General features: G+C 34.6%; 1 protein-coding gene across 32 annotated transcripts in view; it reads left to right on the top strand.

Moving 5' to 3' along the window:
- LOC129143943 (uncharacterized) overlaps positions 1-17845 on the top strand; it is a 689383-nt gene that overhangs the window by 445516 nt on the left and 226022 nt on the right. For 4 of the 32 annotated variants that reach the window (XR_010156880.1, XR_010156884.1, XR_010156877.1 and 1 more), the window contains exon 1: positions 637-17109. The exons of 25 other annotated variants lie outside the window; for them this stretch is intronic. The gene's annotated coding sequence lies outside the window, so the exon portion shown is untranslated. Of the gene's footprint in view, positions 1-636; positions 17110-17845 lie in introns of those variants that run through there. 3 more of the 32 variants (XR_010156866.1, XM_063810333.1, XM_063810330.1) reach the window with 1 other exon arrangement.

Here is a 17845-nt window from a genome sequence, read left to right as displayed (position 1 = left end):
CTGTTCCACGTTTTTGTTCACTGGTGTTTTCGCTCAATTTTGTTTTTAAGCCATATAGATATTATTATTAGCTATCATCAGGTTATTGTTTCTTACATCTTATTCCTACCTTCTGGATTCATTCCTTCTTGATGAAGTATTTTCTCCACTTCATCAAGAAGGAGGAGATTTAATTCTCCATGGATTTAAAAATATCCATTCTAAGATACAGGTTTTTATATTTTACCATCTCTGTAGTTTAGATGAAACTTATACAATTCACAGCCTATCATAATTTAATTAGGAACATTTTTTATTGGTGTAACATATAATTTCTGACATCTTATATCCAGTGAAATATGATAGTTCACTTAGTAAAGTCTATGAGCAGAACAACTCTCAGACACTGTATGTATAAAAGGTATCATTATTTCCCCTTCACTCATTAATTCTGAGCATGGAAGTTTAATTGACAATCATTTTCCCCTAGCACTTTGAAAACACTATTCCATTTGTTTCTAGTGTCTATTGATGCTGTCAGTATAATTGTCATTTCTTTGTAAGTAATTTATCTATTCTTTCACATAGCTTTTAAGATTGTTAAGACATATATTCTGATTTTTTCATAAGCTTTAAAAATTTTTTTAAATCGTGGAGAGTTCCTGAGAAAGTAACAGAAAAAATTGGAGACTTCAAAAGTAGAGCAGTTCAGAAGATGATCATGTCAAAAGATGTGGTTATCGTAATGGTGGCTGTGTGATTAAGGAATTTGATCTTCAGGAGGTTAACAAAAAAGAGAAACTGGTGTAATGGCTGCAATGTCCAGGTGAACTCAGAAATTACCTGGAGGATGACAGGAGGTGTCATAAAGACAAATGCTGAAATAGTTTAAAATATTCAATGCATGAAGAGAAAACTTTGAGAACTTGGTAAAATTAGGACCAAAGATAAAGGAAGGAAAAGGTTATGTAACTTTTTGATATGAGGCTCTAAGGAGCAGGTTTTCTCTTGTGGATGAAGTAGTAATGACATCAGGCAACATGGACAGAATTACAACAGTTAGACCATTCACTGACCTAGAAAGAATGTCTTAGCTGAGACACTTCTTAGTAAGATTTTCTAATCCAAAATCTAACTTTTTTTTGACTCTACATGGTTAAAACTTCCACTCGGACGAACTCAATCACCTAATTATTCCTGGTAACTTCTATGTCTTTAACTTAGCTTTAAAACTGATATAATTATATAAGTTATTTTTAATTAGAAAGATTGTATTGAAAAAAGAGTTCAGCATATTTCATATTTCATAAAATTTGCATTTTTGTATTTTTATAAAATTCATATTTTTAATGTTTGTGTTTGGTTTGGGTTAGCTCATTTTAAGGAGCTATCACTTTAATAATCTACTTTGAGCTCGCTATCCATGTAGAATACTTCAATTTCATTGTTGCTTTTATTTATTGCTTTGGGTACACTTACATTAATAATGGGGATCTGTGTTATAACAAGAGACAGGACAAATGCAACTTATTAAATACTGTTGTATTTCTAAACTTTCTTTTGCTTTTGTCTCTCAAGGAGTTTCCCAAATTCAACTTTGGAAAACTGATTACCTAATATAGAGATAACTTTATCTACTAAAGAAAAGATTCTACCCATGGCTCCATTTGTTCCCGAGTCACTGGTGACTGGCAGAGGTACAGGCTTGTGGTCTGTGAATACACTTTCTACCAAGTATATTTCTTTTCTTATTAGTGACAGAAATTCTGTTGCACACAATTTTTGAGAACAAATTACTTTCACCTACTTTCATAATCTGGTGAAGCATGTACTCCCACTTCTTGATCTTAGCATAACATTGAATGGGCCCCCTACTCTGGGCCTGGCTGCTGAATCTGAACTGATGCTCAGATTCCAAAGCACCAAAAAATTATATTAATAGTTGCATCTGAAGTATCATCAGTGGCACATTCTCCAGGTCTAGCCTTTAACTCTTGAGCCAACTCCTAGGTAATTCCCTGAATTAATATTAAGAGTATCCAAAACACATGTTGAACATCCAATCTCTCAAATATATATTTTTTATAGATCGCACTTAATTCTCTCTTGCAAATTGTATTCAATCACAAAGGCACAGCTCTTTAGCTTTTGTCCTTTATTAGTATATCTTCCCTGGAAAAATGTATCCTGTACAAATTTGTGATCTTCTACCCGCTATAACTTAAAAAGATTTCTGCATTTTCTCCATGGTAATCACATTTTCTGTATGTCCTTTTATTAGCATTTTCAACCTATTTCTTTGTGCATATTAAACATACAGGTAAGTCAAAAGTCAGAAATAAGCACCAAGACAGGAAATGCAATGTAGATGAAAGAAAAAAATGATGTAAGACACTACATGTCCCTACATGAAAGCCAATGCTATTTGTTTGAATTAGATAGAGTTAGGTACTTTTGCTCAGGATCATAGTTCGGAAGTTTGAGGATCTTTACAGTTTTAGACGCAAGCTTCACTGAAATAAAACTGGATACACAGATATATATTTCAGCCTTTTAGTCTGGGCAATGAAAAGTAGATGGTGCACAATGAGTCTCTATGCCAAATATCTTTCTTCTCTTGACTTTTTGCTGATGTGTTGCAAGCATTTGTGATTCTTTATGTGTATGTATGTGCATTCATGTACATAAACTTGTCTGCTAGTTATTACCCTGAAATCTAAAAATTTATATCGTATTTTTGCTCAGAATTATGAGAATAATATGTCTTGACACAAACAAATGGAAAAACATTCCATGCTCATGGATTGGAAAAAATCAATATTGCTAAAATGGTTATACTGCCCAAAGGAATCTAGTTTCAATACTATTCCTGTCGAACTACCAATGTCATTTTTCACAGAATTAGAAAAAACTTTTCAAAAATTTATATGGAACCTAAAATGAGCCTGAATAGCTAAAGCAATCTTAACCAAAAAGAACAAAGTCTGAGGTATTACATTACCTGACTTCAAACTATACTATAAGGCTTTAGTAAACAAGACAGCATGGTCCTGGTACTAAAACAGACACATAGATCAATGGAACCCAGAACAGAGAACTCACAAATAAAGCCACACACCTACAACCATCTCATCTTTAACAAAATTGACAAAAATAAACAATGGGGAAAGAACATCTTGCTGAATAAATGGTGCTGGAATAACTGGCTAGCTGTATGCAGAAGAATGAAACTGGACCCTTAACATTGACCACATACAAAAATTAACCCAAGATGTATTAAGGATATAAATGTAACTCCTCAAACTATAAAAAATTCTAGAAAAAAATGTAGAAAATACCCTTCTTGACATCAGCTTTTGCAAAGAATTTATGTCTAAGTCCTCAAAAGCAATTGCAACAAAAACAAAAATTGATGAGTAGGACCACTACCTCGGTGACTAGACCATTCCTACCCCAAACTTTGGCGTCATGCAATATATCCATGTCGTAAACCTGAACATGTACCACCTGGATCTAAAATAAAAGTTGAAATTTTAAACAGACATCTTTATTGTAGATCATTTGCAAATATAAAACCCAAAGAAAGAGAAATAGAATTCTAATACTCAGGGATAAGGTTGTTAAAATATTTGTGTATAAATTTGGCAATAAGAAGGATCTTTTAAGACTGTTTTTCACTATTTTATTATCTTTAGTAATACCATTAAGTATTTGCTCCTGTCATTAACTTTTTTTTTCTAAACTGTTTTGTTATGTACTTTGTATACTATATATGATGGATCATATGTCTTTCTTTTCTTTTTCCTTCTCTATTAAGATATTCTGGTACCAGAAGGTACAATTGAAGACTCCAAGTAGGATAGGTTATACAAAACTCCATGTCTAGTTTCCTTTATGTAATTCCCATACTGTACAAAACTACATGTCTAGTTTCCTTTATATAATCCCATACTACCTACCACAAGTTATTCAATATCATCCAAAATTGTTTTAATGATTATGATACTCTTACTTGTATTCTTTCTAACACAATGAAAATGAGATCCTCAATTCCGCTCAAACAAAATGTGTCTAATTATCTTTGCAAACTTCATGTTAGTGTTGAAAAACTAAATTTCTCCAAGACATTTTAAGGTCAAAGTTATCAATTTTAAAGTTACAACTTTTATTGAGACTTTGACGTTCATTTCTTTCAATGAACTGAATTTTTTCAAAATTACTGAAAATATGGCAATAATTAATAACGTTGTAATGAAATTTGTAATTTTTGAAATCTCCCCAATTGCTTTTTTCTGGCAAGTGTGACTTCCATGATAAGAAGCAAAATATTGTGAAAGACCAGTGTGGCAGCCGTGGCTGTGCAGCGCTCAGGATTGCCCGTAATAAAGAACCTGCTGTGAGGACTTAGTGGACAGCGTCCAGCTGCCACATCTTTAGGATCCACTGCAGCATTCATAAAGGCCCTACTATAACTGAATCTCTATCAGTTAATGACACAGCACTGTAGTGAAGCTAGTGTCCAGGTTTCGTTGGCCAACTCAGCACCCAACTAATGCTCAACTTTTGCTCTGGGGCTCCCTATTGGCTTGGCCAAGAATCTTCTAGAGTTGTACAGCAGTCTGGGGCTCCTGTTATTTAAGCTGTTTCTGTCTTCCCAATCTTCCATCATAGGTGTTAGACCTGCATCCTGGTCTGAAAGCCTTCCCTGCTTTCCTGTTCACTCAGCTTTATCTTTCACAGAAAATTCCCCCAATGAATTACTTGTGTTTCTTATTCTGTCTTGGTATCTGCTTCTAGAGGACCCAAACTGATACAGTTTTTATGAACCTAAATGGTTGTTCATGATTACAGTAGTCTATTTGTTGAGGTGTATGGCCAATACTATTTAATACATTGTATTTATTATTTTGTATTCATTCAAAAACAATTGTTTCTGAGTATATAAAGCAAACATTAAGAAGAAATTATCATGATTCAAAGAATGACAAAAATTAACTTTATCTCATTAATAGACCTCACCATAACAGTCAGTGAGAAATTCCTTCCAACTGCTAAAAAATGTTTTAAGCAGATGTTTCTTGCATTGTAACTTAGAAACTACCAATTTCAGGCTCCTGGATAATGAACAGGAAACATGTTACACGCCTGAGGGCTAAGCATCAAGAATTCTGGTCACCACTGCAGTTGCCAAACTCTGAGAAGAGACATTAGGAAATCCCATTCACTGTACTCTCAAAATACTATTAATTCCAATGGTTTTGTGGTCAAGGAACTCCCATTTCCTGTTGACAATTTGGGGAGGCTGTAAAGATCTGGCAACATAAAATGAGTTCTGTATGTAACCAAATTACTGCCATTTCAGTTCTTTGTAGGGTAAGAATACACTTCAAATGCATCCCCATTAAGACACGTTTTAAAATATGTAAAGTCCATCAGGAATAGTTTTATTCATAAATGTGAAATATATTTCATTCATTACATTTAAAAAGAAGAGACAATCTACATGTAGTAAACAGAGACAAGGAATTAGAATCAGGAGAAACATATTAACTCTTTATAATAACTCTTATCAAAGAGAAGGATAAACCAAGAGATGCTGAACAGACATGGTGCTTCAAAAATCTGTTTTCAAACTATTGGTAGGGGAGCAGCAAAACCACTCTCTGGAAAACAAAAGGCAAGCTTGTTTACACTTGACATCTTCCTTTCCATTTTATCGAAGTCCAAAGATGCTCAGTCAATTACTTGCCATGCTCAAGTCAATCCTGCTTAGGTATTGATCCCTGTTGCTCACTAAATGAAAGCTTATAATTGAAGCAAACTTTGTCCCTCAGTTATGAAGCTGTTGCTTTGTCCCTTTATTGTTTATATGTCCCTCCTGACCATGTCATCTCCACTGTACCTTGTTGCATAAGATATTGCAGGAGAGATTGGGATAGATAATCTCCACTGCGTCTCCATGGAACATACACATTTTCCATAATAACACAGTACATTACAAATGTTTGCTATGAATCTGTCATCAGAGGCAGTGATATCCTTAAGAACAGGCAACTGTATTCAATTCAGTGTGGGTCCCCAATGCCTTGCCTGGTTCCTGATCAGCACTTGATAAATGGTTGCTGCAATTAAGAATCACCAAATACCACTTTTGAACCAGATGGCCTAGATAGTAAGCTCTCTTTTCTAGAGAATGTATTTCCAGCAAGTAATATAGTCTAATTAAGTAAGTTGTATTATAATCATGTTTTGAGATGTGCTTTCCAGCTCTAGGTCTGCATTTGACCTACTATATTAACTTACTTATTGACTGTAACAGTGAGAGTCTTGCTGGTGCAATAGTGAGGGTGCTCTTGTGAGTACCTGACAGTAAATCAAACAGCAGAGTTCTGAATGTTTATGAGCTGACAGTAGTTTGGTGGCATATGCCTACACTGAGTAAATGCAGAGTAATTTATTTAAAAATAAGCTTTGAGAAAGAGTTGTTCAATATTACTTTTCACCTTTCTTATAATCTCAAAGTAGATTCTTATTTTTTTCATTCTGAAATTTCTTAGGAAATATATTTCAAATTAAGTGTTACATTACTTTGTAGAAGAAATTACCTTTGTTTCATGTGGTTAATATCTATGAAGCCCAAAATGTGAACAAAGAGCCTCAGATATCTGGAAAAATGACTTCCTTTCAAAGTTTTGAACTATAGTACTTTAATGTTTCAAGTTGATAAATTATGAGACAACTACTTCTTTCAATATTTATATTAAAATCTTATAGCTGTCACCATGGAACAAAAAGACCCTTTAAGTAATATTTTTTCAAGAAGTCAGTGCCTAAGTTTGATGTTCACTTTCTTGCAAAGATAATAGCTTTTGCTAATTTACAAACCATTTTCAGTAGACTATCTCCTGTCTAAAAAACTTCAATTTATTAGATATTTTCATTCAATTTCTGTGTCAAATTATTGCATGGAAATAAAAATATTTTAAAAACCAAAATTATCATGATCTACTTATTTTCTCCATATATCTAATTTATAAATTATATGTTTATAAATTTGCATTTTGTAGTTCTCATGATAAACCTATAAGATAAATATTATTATTTCTATTTTAATGTTGGAAAACTGATACTTAGATATTTAAGTGACTTGAACATCTTACAGGTTGTAAATAACAAAATTGAGATTGATTTTATTATTTTATTTTTTTCAAAAGTGAATGACCTCAACCCCTCTTGCTTAATAATTTGTGGTATAGTGTAAAACATATGGACTATGAACAGAAAAGTTTGAAGTTGGATCAGTAAGAATTGAACATTGAGTAAAAGTTTTAAAATACCTTTAATTGTTCAAAGACCAAAGATGGATTTTTGAAAAACAACATCAACTTAATACAATGTACATTTACTGTTAGATGTAGAAGGACATGCAGATTATCACTGATAAACTAATATTCTGCTAATTTCTTTTTTGTTCAATTTTTTTTACAACTGTCTGTCCCCGATAGCTTTTGTTAAAACTATGTGGCAATCCTAGTTGATCTGAACTGAAATAGAAAAGGTTCATGAGAAAATAAAAAGCTAGACCAACTAAAACACAGACTGAAATGAAAACAAGATCTTTTAGGAGAACGGTCAAAAAACAATGAATTGGTCCAAAATGTAGATAAAGGAAAGTTCATTAAAAAAAAAAACTGATCAATAATGCAAAAGTTTGATGAAAACAATTAAAATGTATTACTCTCATGGTAGTAAATATGAATTAAATATAAAAATTTGGGGACCTTTATAGTGAAAGTTTGTTTCTTAAATTGTTAAGCACAATGATTTATATATTTAAACACTTTAAATTAATCCAGTATTATTATTAATTTTAGCAATATAGGATTTGTTTTCTGCTCCAACCCAATCTGGAAGTATCTTTTTCTGCAAAAATAGAGGTGTTACAAACACTCCTCATCAATACAATTTAGACAGAACCCAGAGATGGTTTAGCAAGTTTCAGGGAGTCCATCTACAGCTACAGAGAGAAAACATAATTTCCCACCATAAAAAGTAGCAGCGAGCATAGTGCAGGGTGTTTTAGATAGAAGGAAAAAACCTCCTGGCAATATAATTGATAAAAATTATGTACTTAAAGTAACTTTTGAACAGTTGCAAAAGCAAATACTGAATATCTTTTGTAAAGAGTATATGTGATCTGAAACCAAGAAGACAAATCCCAGCTACTGCTGCCCTGGGAGAAGAGCTGTATGAGGCACACAGAAGAGAATGAACATCACCCACATGCCTTTCATATATTTATAACTTCCCATTTCATGGTCAAAACCAAAAACATCTTGACAGTAGCTACTGGAGTGGGTAACTTGACTTGGTGGGTTTCCCCGAGTCTGAAACTTTATGTCAATAGTTTGATGGCAGAGATACATGGTAGTGTCTCCTTTATAACCAAAGGGACTTGTTAAATAGATGCAATAAAAGCTTACAGAAATACATAAGGCATTATTAAGTCATGCATTTCTTATACGTAAAAACTTCTGATCTTTCTTATTGTTTATTTTAGAAACTTCATGCAAATGGGAAGAAATTGGGCTGAATGCATTCACATAGTATAAGATACTATTTAAAGAGAGAGGATAGGCAAACATGAAACTGAACTTTTCATAACAAAGAAAAAGATAAAAGAAAATAGTTACCCTTTGTTTAGTCTCTGTTAGAGAACAAATACTCATAATTAAACTGTAACTGGAATCAAAATGTAGTTTGGGATAAACAACCTAACTGGCCTCCAAGATAAATTACAGTACTCATTTCTCTATTGTTGGTTTGTTTTCTCCAGTTTCACCAGGAAGCAGGACTGTGGGGATTCTGTACTTGTATGTCACCACTAAGCAGCTTCTTTCATGCCAACAAGCTTAGTAACTTGTTTGAGTCTGGCCACTTGCACACCATCTGGAACTACTTCACATTCTTATTACAAAAAAGAGAAAGAGAAAAAAAGAATACATGATGCTGCTGTGTTGCCTTTCATTTGTAGAGTTTGCTGGGCATCTTCCTGACTCAGGTGTTCATTCCTCCTGGAGTCACCCAACCAACCATAATATAGCTGACATTAGGTTCAACCACAGAATTAGTCCCTAGAAATATGTGAGTTCTGAATCTTGTGACATTCCTCTAGATTTCCAAGAAAAAAATGTAGTTTTATTTTTAAACATTTAATTTTCAGTCTTTTGTGGGTTTCAATTTGTATTCCTCAATTTGCTGTAATTCTTATGAAGATATAACCAATTTGTGAGGAAATCTGACCAAGGAAGTTTGTTCTAAAGGAGAAACAGCTTACATGGTATGTGTTTTGGCTTATAGTTTGCCATGGGTTGGGATGGAGTATAGGTAGGGTGGGGGTGAGATAGGGAGAGGGTGAACAATGTGTCCATAGAGAGCTGAAGCTCTATTTTAATCAGGGATACCCCTTTCACCAAAATGTTTGTCGGTGCTCTACTAGTTATTCGTTTCTTAGGATAAACTAAAATGAAGAAACTAATAAAAAAGGTTCTTAGGTTAAAGCTTCATCTGTTTAGAATTTGTGGAAAACATATCTATTCATGACTTTATAAAATGCAAAAGTTTTAATACACACTTAACATTTTGATCTATAACTAACATTGAATAGTTTAATACAGAAAAAGAAAACTTTTGATTATATAGTGCTTATAGTGTAAAGAAACCTCCAAGTACTCTCTTTGAAAATTATTAACCTTAACTCTCCTGCCAGATTTTATGATTGTTTCATTTTCATACCGTTGCAAAGAAAAGAAGAGACCTTCTTTCTTGTTGACCTCCCTAGAGTAGGGGGTCAGTAATTAAGGCGCACGTGCCAAACAGGACCCAAGGACTTATTTTCATTGGCATTCATGCTAGTAGACTCCTCTTGAGAGAATAATCACCAGCTGCATTTTGCAACATGTGAGAATGTGTGGGTGGAATAACCACTTCCCCACTTATCTTTTGCTAGTCTCAATATCACTATGCCCCACCTGGCTCACGAGAAGAACAGGTGCTACAAGCTAGGCTCACCACTTGTTTAAAGGATGTTAACCCCCAGCTGGGCCCACAGCCCGGTACTTGGTCGATTATCAGAATATGGGAGGTGTTGTAAAGTGAGAAAAATAAAACCAGTATTTATTGAGCAGTTTATACCTGTGAGACAGTCTTTATAATCTTCAGAGAAGTTAAAGAACTTTTCCAGGATGACAGAGTCACAACAAGTTTGGGTGATTTGAACCTATAGCTTCTAATTCCAAAGTCTATTATAATTTCACTACATATATTTCCATGTCTTCCTAGAAGAAAACAGCTATTATTTTTCAGAGGAAATATCTTAAACTGTTATCCTCAGAAAGCAGTGTTCCAAAGGCTGATAATTTGTCATAAAAGAAGTGTGTTGTGATAAACTGTTTCGAGATCTGTGAGTTAAAATTCAATCTCTCCCCACATAGACTTCTTGGAGCCTTTAGTATGTAAAAATGCATTGAGAATCTTTGAGAGAGATCAGGATGGCTAACTTATTTTCATGTGATGCATCTGTTAATACCTCCTTGAGTCTGTGTGCTACTGAATGGCATGGGAACTGCTTTGAAATGTCTAGGAAGTCCATTCCACTTATCATGGGTGAAAAATGACTTTGTGCATTTGGATAATAATTATAAATGATATTAAAATAATCATTTGTGATATGAAAAAATAGAATAGAGAAAGATTATTTATCTATGCACTATAAAACTTATTAGTTGAGTTTGAGGTGACCTATTTATTTGATATTTGAATGTGACATCTTTATTTTCTCAACAAAATTTTAATTGGCAATGTGTTCTCATGGCAACAAAACTTATCACAATTCCAAACAAAGAATGAATGTGTAAGGACTAAAGAAAGCTTTTTGTGAATACTGTTCTACTTGCAGGAAACTGTTAATTTATTATTAAAAGACAATTTTTAGTGCCTACAATAAGCCATCCATGGTAGTAGATGTAGGGAAGAACTTAACATGGCCTTTGAGGGCCTCATTGCCTAAATGGAGAAACAAGTTTACTACAACAAATAAAACAAGCTCCTTTTGAGAGAAAGTATCAGCCTATGTTCCCAAACTAGCCCATATCAGCTGCCTATATTACATAGCCAATTCAATGGTAACATTATTCTTGTGGCCTGCTGAGGATTCAATAGAAGTCAAAATTTGTCATGAGTTTTCTGTGTTTGAGGCAAAAAATATTCCTCACTCCCAGTGTTCTTGATCATTAATGATCTTTGTAAAAATTTTGATCAGCCAGCTATTGGTTTGTAGGCTTTTTGTACCCCACCCTGAAAGGTATAGGTGCTCCTTCATCTATCCCTGGGACCTGGGTGTGGATGAGGAGCCCAGCCTGTTGTACCTGATAGCTGGCTGCAGACTCCTCAGAGATCTTTGCTTAGGAACACTGGATCCAACTTCTGTTTTCTTATATTCTACTCTTCCCTCTGCTCCCTCATGAATTTGATTTTGTGGATACCCAGTGCCTTACTTGGTAATAATACCAAATACCCCTAATTTTTCTACTATATTCTTTCTTACATGTCCATTGCATGCTTTGTTTATGGCAGGGTAACCTGTACCAACACCCAGCTTACAGACACAAACCTATACACAGAGAACTAGGGAGGACTGAAAAAACCCTTAAGAAGAAAACCTTAACTCTGTCTGGAAGGTCAAGAAAATATCAATGAGACCGTTTAAGCAGTCTTGGGAAATGAATGAGAATTGTGATAGGTAACACTGAGGGTGGTAGTTGGAAAGAAGACATTCTAGACTGAATGAACACCTTATGTAAAAACACACAGTGAGAGTGGTGAAGAGCAAAACTGTTATATGACTAGAACATAGAATGTTAAGGTAGGATGTGGTTGAACATGCCAAAAAGTGTGCATAAACACATGGACATTAAATATCAAAAAGATTTTATATAGAAGTAACAAATCATATATAAATCTTAGTAATTTTACTCTGGCATTGACTTAGAGGGTACAAATTGAAGGTAGGTATGCCCTTATTTGAGAAATTATGTGAGTCTGAACTTAACAGTTGAACCAAGATTGTACTACAAACATTATGATGTAAACATTAGAAAACAGGATTTTTTTTTTTTGCTTTGATCAAAATTGTATATTCAGCACCCAGAAGAGTACTTGGCACATAAATTGAATGACTGGATAGCCAGGAGAGTACTCATTATTTAGCTGGCCATCCATCCATCCATCCATCCACCCACCCATCTATTCATTTATATGTCCATTTGTTCGTCAATCTCTCAAACACTAAACACTTGCATTGTGCATATCCTAGGCCTTGAAAGAATGCATAAAGTAGGGATAAAATGTGGAAAAGGACATAAACTTAGAAATATGAATGTTTAACAGTGGGATGAAGAAAAGGATCACTGAAAGAGGCTGTAAAAAAGCAGAAAGGGAGGAGATGAAACTAACAGTTTGTTAAAGTGAGAGCTAAAGTTATACAAGATTTCATGAAGGACAAGGTAATTGCCAGTATTTTGGTGCTTAGATCAGGTAATGATACTAACTGATGGTCATTGTCCCTCGGATTTCTTCTATTTTTTATTGAGATATAATTTACAATCAATAGAAAGAACAGACTCTAAGAGTATGTAGTTCAATGAAATTTGGCAAGTATATACAATTGTGTTACATACTTATCAAAATATGAAATACTTCTGTCTTTCTCCAAAGTTCTTTCATGTTCCTTTCCAGTCAATTCCTCCCACACAAAGCTGAGCAGTGCTCAGATTTTTTTCACCATGATTGCTTTTGTCATTTCCTGTCTCCTATCCTATCACATGCGTATTGGACCCTTGACACTGTGCCCTAACTCACTGTTTCAGTGGTTTCCTCTGTGTGCTTTAGACAGTTTTATTAGCTGATCTTATACAATATCCACTCTGCTGTTAAGCCCATGCATTTGAGATGTTTACTACAATTATATTATTTTTCAGTTTTAAAATTTCTACTTGTTGTTTTCTTTTCCTAGTTTGTATTTCTCTGTTGAGATTTCCCATCATTTCACATATTATCTGTTTTTTAAAAATCCTTGAATATATTTATATTAACTTTTTTTTTTTTTTTTTTTTTTTTTGAGACAGAGTCTCACTCTTTCACCCAGGCTGGAGTGCAGTGGTGCAGTCTTGGCTCACTGCTAGCTCCGCTTCCTGGGTTCACGCCATTCTCCTGCCTCAGCCTCCTGAGTAGCTAGGACTACAAGCACCTGCCACCACACCCGGCTAATTTTTTGTATTTTTAGTAGAGATGGGGTTTCACCGTGTTAGCCAGGATGGTCTCGATCCCCTGACCCTGTGATCCGCCCGCCTTGGTCTCTCAAAGTGTTGGGATTACAGGCGTGAGCCACCGCACCCGGCCTATAATAACTATTTTAAAGTCACTGTGTGCTTATTCCAATATCTGGGTTATGCATGGGTTTGTTTTTATTCACTCAAATTCTCCTGGCTATGAGTTACATTGTAAAATTATTCTTTGTATATCTAGTAAATTTTTATTGAATTTTGCATATTGTGGATACTATATTTTTTACAGTATAAATTATAATGTCTTCTTTTAAAATGTTGAGATTTGCTCTAGCAGGCAGTCAATTTGCTGGCAGCTCAACTTGATCCTGTTGAGGCTTACTTTCAGGCTTTGTTACAATTGGTCTATATCCCTTACTTTAGGGGTAGACTTGACCTACCATTAAGGACTTTCTAGGATCTCAATAGAATAATTGGGTTTTTCGGTGAGTAGTCTCACTCCAACCTGTTTAGCACTAAGTACTCTCTGCAATTCATCTCACAGTCCCTCAGTAAGTGGTTTCTCAAGCCTTGTGTATATATAGCACATTATTTGGCCAATGTCTGAAGGGGACCCTTTTGCCAATGCCTGAGGTGCCTTCTCTATGTTGCTCTCTGCTATCTAGTACTCTACAAATTCTGGCAACTTCGGTATTCCCGAACTCCCATCGCCCTTTTTTTTTTTTTTTTTTTTTTTTGTCTGCCTGGAAAGACCACTGCTTTCTGTTTGGACTCTAGTTCCATGTGCTGAAATGTGAAAAATATCCCCAGGCTGAATTCTGGGGTGAATGTAAAGCAAATTAGGGGTGTTTCCCTTTTATTATGGCTATCATTAAAAAGTCAAAAAATAACAGATGCTGGTGGGGTTGTGGAGAAAAAGAACACTTATCCACTGCTTGTGGGAATGTAAACTAGTTCAACCATTGTGGAAGACAGTGCAGCAATTCCTCAAAGACCTAAAGACAGAAATACCATTCGACCCATTAATCCCATGCACATGTATGTTCATTGCAGCACTATTCACAATAGCAAAGACATGGAATCAACCCAAATGCCCATCGATGATAGACTGGATAAAGAAAATGTGGTACATATACACCATGGAATACTATGAAGCCATAAAAAATAACGCAATCATGTCCTTTGGAGAGACATGGATAGAGCTGGAGGCAATTATCCTTAGCAAATTAACACAGGAACAGAAAACCAAATACCGCATGTTTTCACTTATAAGTGGGAACTAAATGATGAGAACACATGGACACATGGGGAACAACATACACTGGGACCTATCAGAGGGTGGAGGGTGGGAGGAGGGAGTGGATCAGGAAAAATAACTAATGGATACTAGCCTTAATACCTGGGTGATGAAATAATCTGTACAACCAACCCCATGACACAAGTTTACCTATGTTACAAGCCTGCACATCCTGCACATGTACTCCTGAATTTAAAAGTTAAAAAAAATCAATTCCCTGGTATTGTCTGTTGTACAATGTCTCAAATCAGCTGATTTTTACATTTTGTCTAGATACACAAATGCCTATGGTGGGAAGATTATTCCCATATCCAATAATCTGTCCTAGCCAAGACCAGAAGTCCTGTCCATTGGTTTCTGTACTTGGAATGTTTTTGGTGACCCGAATAGTTTCAGCATCATGGAATGGCAAATGTCTGCTCTTCACCTTACTTCCTGACTTTATTTTTTCCTTACCCCAGGTCTCTGTAGTCTCTGAGAACCTTATGTAGATTTATTGTACTTAAATCTTATAAAACACAGTACTTATTTATTAGCTCTGTTTTTACATAGCTGTTGATGTTATTTGCATTAATTAATATATGATCCATATTAGCATATATTTCTCTAAGTCACAACTTTTTGGCTAACCAGATAGCATTTTTGGGTTACCTAGAGCAAAGGCAGATAAGAAACAAATAAATATGTCGGTGATGGATAGAGTCAGCCAATGCTAAATCTGAAATTTGGGTCATTTTCATGGTCATCAAATCATTGCTTACATTTTTTTTTTTTCACTTGCAGATCATTTGGGGGTTTTCATGTGAACAATCTGTATTCACCAGTTGTTTTAGAGTCACACACACATAGCTTTAAGTTATGCATAACAGTGCACCCTGCCAAATGACTACACAGCTGGAGGGTTCACTGGGGGTAGCAGCTGGGTGAGGATCCTCAAAAGATGGGTATGTACTGAAGGAGTTCCCTCCTGCTTTTGTACCCAGAAGGCTCACTATTAACATCCTGAAAACACAAAGAAGAGATTAGAATTTATTGTTCATTTTCCCCCCATGGGGAAGCCATGTATGTTTATGCCCTAAAGATTGCACATTTGAAAGAATAAGCCACTTTCATTGTGGAATTAACCAAATTGACTATCTTCCCAGTTTGAATTCACTGTATAACTGTTAACCCACTTCACATTGTGCTTTAAAGTCTCAGCCAAAGGATTCTAAAGGCCTGAATTTCCAGGTTTTCTCATCTGTAATACAAATACCAGTTAAAGACATAATATCATTTTATGCTTCTCTCAAAGGGCATGTAGCAAAGCTGGCTAGCACTACTGCAACATTTTAATTACTGGTGCTTACCACAATTTGCAATAATTACAGTTCATTTTGTAAGCTGGTTCTTAATTGCAGACACTGCTAAAGTAACAATTGAATAAAAAATAAAGTGCACTTTCATGTGTGTGTGTGTGTATATGTATGTATACATAAAATATGACTGAGAAAGATGTGAGCTTATAAAGAAATAAAAGAGGTTAGTGTCTTCTACTAGACCAATTATGAAAACAGAGATATTAAAAACAATTTTTCAACCAAAGACTTAAAACTAAATTTAATCATCAGGACAAGTTATTCCATCCTTTATGGTATTTTTTCTTTAGCATAATTCCTAAATTCTATGCTTCTTTATATTAAAGAAAGCTCAGTGAGTGAAATCTAGTATGGATATATGTAAACTCTCAACAAACTTCTATTCATTATCAGGTGGCAGGTCTCAAAGATAGAGATAACTCCTATATAAAAAGAATTTTGCTCTAAAAAGAAAAAAAATTCTGGAAAACTCTGTTCTTGTTCATGTTTCACCTTAGTAAACACCATTTTACCCTATATCAATTTAGATAATGTGAGGGATAAGAACGTTTGGAGGGTGAAGAAGTGAAGGAGATCCTAAGAAAAGCTAAACTGAAGTGGAGGGAATGTTCAACAAGAGGGTACACACTCTTGATAAGAAAGCACCTTTGGTTCTAATTTGTTGAAATGAACATGAAGATGGTAGCTCTCTTTCAAAAAATTGACTGTTCCCCTCACAAGTATTATAATTGTATTAACATGATGGATCTTTAGCAAATTAATAATGTTTAATCTCCAGTATTCTTGAAGAGAACATTTTAAGTCAAAGAAATAAAACAAAACAAACAAGATAGCACCCTATTCCCCCTGAAAAGAGATCCTCTAAGTAGGTGGTTTTGATTAGAGCTAGCAGTAATTTCAAAAGTGATACATCTCTTAAAATGAAAAAGAAATTTCCCCAGATTAAAGCAACACTGTGATCCTTTTAAAAAAGAGGACATGTTGGCCCTTAGAAAGAAAAGAGTGCTCTATTCACAGTTTGAATGTCTTGGCCCTTCATAGAGTATTAATAGTATGAATGAGGGAGGGTGACCCAGTGATAAGGAGTAAGGCTGTGAAATCTTAACCACACTTTGCAGCTGTTTGATCATGGGTAAGTTAACTTATTTGTGCTTAAGATTTCTATTTGTTAAAATGAAATGTTGTAATAGTTACCTCATAGTTGTTTTTTCTTTTTTTTGGTAAGAATTAAATACGTTTATATGTATGAAGAACTTAACAGTGTTGTTCATAGTAAATGTGTAATAAGTCAAAAAGCAATGAAAGTGATCTAAAACAAGAAGGGGGAGTGAATAGCTTAGAACAGTAATACAGTCTGTCACTGTTTTCAAAGACCCTTTCTGTTCCTTGGAGTTGTAAAGTGCCAATTTTTCCCTAAAGTTAATTCAAACATTTACTCCTCCATGAAGCCTTTCTTGATTTCTGCAATCAGGGGTTCATTGCTCACATCATTCGTATTCCCACAGCATGTCATTACTTTCTGATGACACATATAGCAGTGTGCTATAATTAGTTTCAATATTATGCTGGTAACGTCTAACATACGTAATTTGAGGGGAAAAAAGCCCTAGATTGCCATGTTTGCCAAATTCCGTGGTGTAAGTAATCTAACATGGCTGATTTCAAGTAACCACGGTGATATAACAAAATGTGGAACTGGAAAGAGATGTGCAGTAGGAAAACATTACACAGGATTTTAAGCATATAGAAATAATGGATGTAAATAAACTCAAAAGCATAGATAGTAGTAAAATAATAATGAATACTGGAGTAAAATAATGTTCAAGTGATGAATTTGAATATTTATTACCTGTATTTTTAATATAAAT

This window comes from Pan troglodytes, chromosome 4 (assembly GCF_028858775.2).
Source record: "Pan troglodytes isolate AG18354 chromosome 4, NHGRI_mPanTro3-v2.0_pri, whole genome shotgun sequence".
NCBI lineage: Eukaryota > Metazoa > Chordata > Mammalia > Primates > Hominidae > Pan > Pan troglodytes.
This window is presented reverse-complemented; position numbering and strand designations above follow the sequence as displayed.